We start from the raw sequence: 7,560 nt of genomic DNA on the forward strand, positions 1-7,560 counted from the left end.
CCTTAGCTGTAATGCAATAAGTTTACCATATTATGAGAGATCATAGAGACCCACTCCTGTGAAGTTGAAGACAGTCTCACTGGGTCATTATCATACCATTACTTGCCAAAACAGTCAGTTACTTGCCAAAACAGTCAGTTAGACGTCTATAGCTGATTATGGGCATGCAACAGAGCTATCTAAGTATTTAGATGACTACAACATAGTCCGTGCAGGACTACACAGATTTCTCATGATAATAAGTTTTGCATTCACATAAGTCAATCAAAAGCCAATTTAAAAAATAATTGGTTTGGATTTTGATCTAACGTCTGCTTCGGTAATGAGCTCCTGGATATTTGGTTCTTTTACAGAACAATTTTAAGCAGAGGTTTAATAGGCAGCAGGTTTAAAACAAATAAAAGGAAGTATTTCTTCACACAACGCACAGTCAACCTGTGGAGCTCCTTGCCAGAGGATGTTGTGAAGGCCAAGACCATAACAGGGTTCAAAAAAGAACTCGATAAATTTATGGAGGATAGGTCCATTAATGGCTATTAGCCAGGATGGGCAGGAATGGTGCCCCTAGCCTCTCTTTGCCAGAAGCTGGGAATGAGTGACGGGGATGGATCACTTGATGATTACCTGTTCTGTTCATGCCCCCTGGGACACCTGGCACTGGCCACTGTCGGAAGACAGGATACTGGGCTAGATGGACCTTTGGTCTGACCCAGTATGGCCGTTCTTATGTTCTTATGTTATGTTAAAGGTTATCCAGTGCCTCTAGTCTTTCCTCAGTATAAATCATGTACCTAGTGGGATTTTCAGAAGGGCCTAGGTGTGTAACTCCCATCTAAGGGAGGTAGTTGCTTAGGTGTTTTTGATGTCCCACTCGATAGGTGCCCAAATAATTTAAAATATCTGGTCCTTAGACATCTAGGTGCCTGAGTCCTTAAGGTCTAGATTTTTAAAGATATTTGGGCTCCTAATTCCCATTGAAATACTTTTAAAAATCTGGCCCAAGTCACTTTTGGAAATGGGGTCTTAGGAACCTAAGTCACTTAAGCACTTTTGAAAAACTTGCGCACAGTGTTACAAAAAGTACAAGCATGAAGTCCTGTATCAGTAATTTTAAAAAATTGCATTAAAAGAAATTGAAGCAACAGGTTGCATACAGAACCACTAAAGCTAACTCATGATCTTGTATCTATAACCTTTGCCCTATTCTCTTTTATATCCCCTCTGCTAGGACTTGTCCTCACTTGTCTAGTATAGTTTTCAGACACCACACTGGATAGAGAAAATATGGGTCAAATTATTAATAATTTGCATTTTATTTTGATTCTCTCTCAAATCATTGTCTCTTTCCAGTGAAAAGGGATGCAATTTAACTAACCAGATCAGCAGATTTAACCCCCAGGATATCTGGACATATAATTTGGTGCCAGTTTAACCCTGGCTTTTATGGCATGGGAGGATGGCTGAGTATAGGACAGAGTGGGTGGATCAGGGCATTCTGGGGCTAGGACAATTTTTAGTTAGCCTGGATTGTTGCATTTGCTTAAAGGTTTGTTGATATATTTTGACACAAGTCTGTGGGAACCTCAGCTGGTGTAAATCGAAGGGAATGACCCCATGCTACTTCACCTCAGCTAAGGACCTGACTCAACATTTCTAACTTGCATGATGCTCCTTGAGCATGTGATAGGCACAGGTGCCATCACAATAATAAACAAACAGCCTTTGCACTGACATTGTTGTATTTCCTGCTAATAAGCTCTGTAGGTGTTCTATGAAAATGGCAATGTTCTTCCCCAGCACAAGGCTTTACTGAAGAGATTTTACCGATGGGAAGCAAACATCAGAAAAAGACACACAATAGGTCTTATTTCTTTAAATGAACTTTGGGTTCTTTCCGTTGGGTGGTGGCAGCAGAGCTATGACCTCCCCTTGGAAGTTTAATTCTACAGCGTCCAACCAAGATAGACAGCCACTTGTTTGCAATGAAGCTAAACACAGGAGAAGGTAGTGGAGAAGAGACAAAACATGCTACCCACTTAGTCTGCTCGGTACAAAAGTTTGCTCTTCTTTTGCTGCCAGCCTGAAATCAGATGGGTGACAATCTGTCTTATCTGCTGCCTCATGACCTTGTCCAAAGCCTATGAAGCCAATGGAAAGATGTCAGCGGTTTTTGGATTAGGCCCTTAGAGCTGAAAATTATACATGCATCTTGAAGCCCCTTTTGTATTGCATCAGAAGGCTATTACTGGCAAACTGGTTAAAGCCCCATGTTATGGACAATGCAACTTTCTGACTTCTCCATATACATTAGAAGGCCCTATTCAATGTTTGTATTTTTAATATTACAATTTGGTTTTATTATGGTAGTGTCTTGAGTCACCCCCATTAGGCTAGATGCTGTACGTACTCATACTGAGAGGCATTCCCTCCCCAAAAGAGTTTATAATTTAAACAGACGTGGGTGGGGTGGGAAGACATGGGATTATTATTCCCGTTTGACAGATGGGGAACTGAGGTACAGAGAAATAAGTGACTTTCCCAAGGTCACACAAGACATCTGTAGCAGAGCTGGGCATTGAACCTGGGTGTTCCGAGTCCCTTGCTGCATGCTAATCAAAAGACCAGCCTTCTTCTCTGTGTACACAGAAAGCGTATCACATGGATAGCACTGCATGGATAAACACGCCATGTGGCTAGGACCTCCTTGTGTCAGATCAGCATGCAAGGAGAGGTGGATCCAAATATATGCAGTAGCATCTGCATTTGTTTTGTTAGAAAATCATGTTGTTTTTCCTTTGAAACTGAATCTCTCTTGCAAAAAAATAAATAAATAAAGGTAGAGTGGACAATATACGGTGCAAGGGTTGGTTGGATTGCAAACTTGAACAAGATTTTTGAAACTTCCCCACTTTGAGAAATTCACCAAACTCCCAGCTCTATTGTGCTTGTCCGTGCCAGTTTTCATTTTTATCCAGTGCCTCTTTCGTTCATTTGATTCAATCCTTCTCTCCTTCCCCAGAGTCTTCCAGGATTTCATAACAGGCAACTAGTTCTCCCGGGAGTCTGTAGCATAATTCTAGACTCAGCCTGATAGGGTGTCACAGATTGAGATATCCCCTGTGCAGCCACATCTATCCCAATAGTAGACCCAAAGGTACTAAGACGCCCATAGGCCATCCTGTTGCTATAATCCTATGATGAGGGGACTTGGTGACTGACTTCCTTTCTTGGTTTCTCGTAGGGCCGATGCCCAAAGGACGAGCACTAGGGTACAGAGGGGGAAGATGTCAATAAGCTTGTGATAGCTTCTTACTTTCTTTCTCATTGGGAGCCGTCTCCCACATAACGCTGTCCCTTGCAGTCTCGTCATTTGACAGTCTTCTGGGCTGCTCATCCATGCCACTTTCAAGAGGTCTGAGAACTTCCCAGTTCTGGGCCCCCCAGTGCAAACAGGCTGAGCCCCTTTCTCCGATTGTTCCTGACCTATAGCCAACCTTTCTCTTTCCAGCACAAGGCTCCAGAAATAGCAACTCTGCCCACATTTGGACACGCTGCCCAAATAAGACGGATGCTGTTTATAGAACCCATTTGTTGGCATTCAGCTGCTGCTGATTTTCAGTGCAAACTGTTGTCTTGACATTTGCATTTGAAATGATTTCCATTAACTCCATCCTGTCTGTAATATACCGGATCTGGAATGCTTCAGGGACACCCTCAGAGCCAGGCTGTCGCTGGCCCTCTCATGATGCACAGAGGGGAAAGTTGCAAGAAAAACCTTCTAGACCTCATAACAAGTAGGGCCTACCGTCTCCAAGGCACTGGAAAGCTGGCCTTTCTGGGGGCGGCCTGGTCAAGTTCCAGGGGAGGGGGGCCAGTCTGTGGGCAGGGCCAGGTCCCAGGCCTGGGGGGAACCATGAGGAGGGGCTCAGCTCTCAGAAAGTTATGCAAGACTAGGAGAGGTTCGGGGTAGGACTTGGGTGCCACTTCCCCATTGGCTGGTGTCTGCACTGGCATGCTGCGTGCATGCAGAGCAGGACCTAAGTGCTGACCGTGTGGCTGCGGCATGTTACCAGCCATGATGTGTGTGTCTGGTAGTTAAGATACTGCGTGTGCAGCAAAAGTCTCAGCAAATTACTTCCTCTGACTGGCAACCAGCAAGGCACTAGAAAAACTGGCCAGGTTGGTCAAAAACTGGCTAGGTGGCAACCCTAAAATAATGGCCAGCACCATTTGAGGGTCCTGAGCTGAGGGAAGCAAAGAGGCAGCTCCCCCATTCTCCTCCAGGGGGCAGAGCTTTCCAAAGAAGGCAGGAAGAGGTAGAGTGCATATAGGACCAATGGATGGTGAAGGCTCAACACCGCCTCTGCATGCTGTAACTCAGGGAGGGTTCGTGCTTGAACTCCTTGAGGAAGAGGCAAGCTCTGTATTGCCCCCATTAGGGAAGTGGCACCCTCCAAAGTGTTCTTTGCATCCCGTCTGACGAAGTGGGTATTCACCCACGAAAGCTTATGCTCCAATACGTCTGTTAGTCTATAAGGTGCCACAGGACTCTCTGTCGCTTTTTGCATCCCTTGTGCATCCGTCTGGTTCCACACTCCAAATAGCCCCCACATCCAAGGGTATTTGGGCCTGGGGTTTGGGGGCAGGTTCATCCCTAGTTTTGTGGTTGTCTGAAGCACCCGAACATTTATGGCATCTGGTTTCTGTTCTCAAAGGTGTGTGCGCAATGAGGTTGGCCCAATTCCCATCCAGCAGAGGCTGCTACTGGCAGGGCAGGGTGTCGTAACAGGTCAACCCCATCCAGTCTCCAGAGCCGTGAAATAAAACACAACAAGGATAAACAAAGATTTTGTGTTTTCTCTGACTCGGGTTCATATTAAAGAAGAATTCAATATTATAATAAAATCCCGACTATTAGCTATGGAGGATGCTACTAACAGTCAATATTCCCCTACATTTGCTTCTGCATGACAGCATGATTCCCACTGGGATTTTTGCTCAAATCAAACCAGATAAAACAAAGAGACAGGATGCTTTGGGGCAGATACGGCCTTTTGGTTTTGTCTTTGTATAGCACCACGCACAATAGGATTCTGGTCCCTGACTAGGTGCTGTGGAAATACAAATAAACAACAATAATAAATACCATGTTACACAATAAGGGATAGGAAAACCCTTAGGGACAATTTTTTAAAGAGCAATCCAGCTCTAGATTTGTTCAAACCATCCTTTGCTCACACAGGTAATATGATCTGCGAGGGAAAATGGATGTGATCGTGCAAAGTCTGGTTTTTTGGGTGGACAAAAGGTTGCGCACACAAGTTTGCAAGTACAAATTGGGAGGCACTTTGCAAAATGTGGCCCATTGTTATGCAAATCCAAGAGTCAAAATTCTAAGGAGTATTTTGTGGCTCCATTTCGTAAGGAAGTGTTCTTGCAGGATCTCATGTTTCCTGTGAAATTCCTGTCACTAGGGTGCTGCAGTAGGAATGGATGCCAAAGTTTCATTTCGCTCAGAGAAAAACAACTCTTGCATGTGGGTGTTTGGTGCTGATTGAAACAGAAGAAAAAGGATGTCGGAGCAAAAGTGAACACATTTCCCATGAAAATGAATCAGTTTGAATATACTTAGGGTGAAGAAGGAATTTCATGCTTTGGTAACTTTCCTGACGCTGTAATATACAAAGGCCCTTCTTTATGAAGTGGACCATTCCAGTGTTGAAATGAACATTGGTCTGGAAGAACACCCCCCCACACACACTTTCTTCTCTCAACACAGAACATAACATCCAGGGACCGCATGCAACTGAGATATATACTGATTATCTCAAAGTTGAGCTAGCCATTTAGCCACACAATGGCTGTTCTCATCAGACCAAGAGGGCATCGGTTCAGAGGCCTCAGGTAAATTGTCAGACAGTTCAGTTCCTTTGATTTTGGTACACTGGACCAAATTCAGGCCATGTGTCATCCGTGGGTATGATTACCACAACAAGTCAAACCTTTCACCCATTTCCTCCTCTCTGTCCAAAATTCTCCAGCCTTGTAAGTGTAATGTTGAAAATAATTGCTAGCCTGTTTACAGAAACATGGGCAATAGATATTCTGAGTACAGTAAAGAGTGCTTGTGTATGCTTAGTGCAAGGATTTCTGGTAAGGGGCAGTGCAATCTGACACAGTATGAGAGCAGCTTGGCCACAAGTCATATAATGTAGCCAGACAGCTAGTGGAAAAATATTTTTAACTGTCTCCAGCAACATTATGTGGTGTGACTTCAAACTCTGATGATGTGTGCAGTTATTTTGTCACACCCTAAGTGACAGGATTCAAAGCTTTCTGGTGCTCTGTCTCTGACAGATATGGTCTCTGTGGGAATCCCAGGGGACAGAGACCAGAGAAGATGTGGAAACACAATGCGTGATCTGGGAAGCAAGTTTGACGGACTAGAAGTTTAGCTTGAAAAGTCTTTTCCTAAAAGTTCCTAGGGTCACCAGTGTGTTAGAGTCACAGCCTTGCCTACGCTGGCTGCTTGGATCAATGAGGCTTCCTGTGAGGAACTGAGTATTCAGAAAGCCACAGCTAATGAAACCTGTCAGTCCCTTCCTCATTCTTTCATGCAGCTGGAAATCACATGGACAAGTGAGATCTGCTGGTCCGGAACAATGAGCCAAAAAATTTGTCTGGAACATCTAAGGAGCATGGAGCCATCCGGGGCTGTCCATCATGCTTCCCAGCATCCCACAAGCCAGATCTTGTGTACTCATTCCAAATGCCACTTGGAGCAAAACTTCTGTAAATGATTCAGTCGAAATGGACTTTAATCCTAAAATCTCCACCTGCATTAGCATGCCGATAGCAAGTGCTGGCTTAAACTTCCCGTAAAGGAAAACTGCGTCAAAACATAACATATTTTCTAATCATAAATGAAAACAGAAAAGAAATGAGACCGCTAAGACCTGGGTTGAGTTAAAGTGTTTGTCAAGCCTTTGTTTTTAAGAAATAGATGCGCTGATTAATATTGTCTCATGGTTTCCTTGTGCTCCCCCGTCTGTCTGTTGGTATCCATTTGTTGTCTCTTGTGTTATACTTAGATTGTAAGATCTCTGTGGCAGGGGAGCACTGTAGCATGATCGGGTCCATCCATGACTGGTGCGTCTAGGGGCTACGACAATACAAATTATCGTTATTAATAATAGTAATAATAGATAAGAGTCAGAAAAAACATTATATTCAAAGAACACTTAAAAGTGTCAACGGCTTAATGCAGTAAAACTGGCATGCACTAATATCCCCAGTAACCAGATCTTATTGTTCAGCCCCTCATCCTAGCCTTTCCCATTCCCTCCCTTTGTTATCATCTCCTTTAGGTATTAGTTTTATTACAATAGTGCCTAGAGGTCCCAACCAATATCAGGCCCCATTGTGCTAGAGGCTGTACGTACACATAAGACACAGTCCCTGATCTGAACACTGTCCAAATAGGCAAGATAGCCATAGGATTGGAGAAAGAAAGCAGCATTATTCCCATTTTACAGATGGAGAAACTTAAGCACAGAGCAA

Source organism: Emys orbicularis, chromosome 12 (genome assembly GCF_028017835.1).
Source record: "Emys orbicularis isolate rEmyOrb1 chromosome 12, rEmyOrb1.hap1, whole genome shotgun sequence".
NCBI classification, from domain to species: Eukaryota; Metazoa; Chordata; order Testudines; family Emydidae; genus Emys; species Emys orbicularis.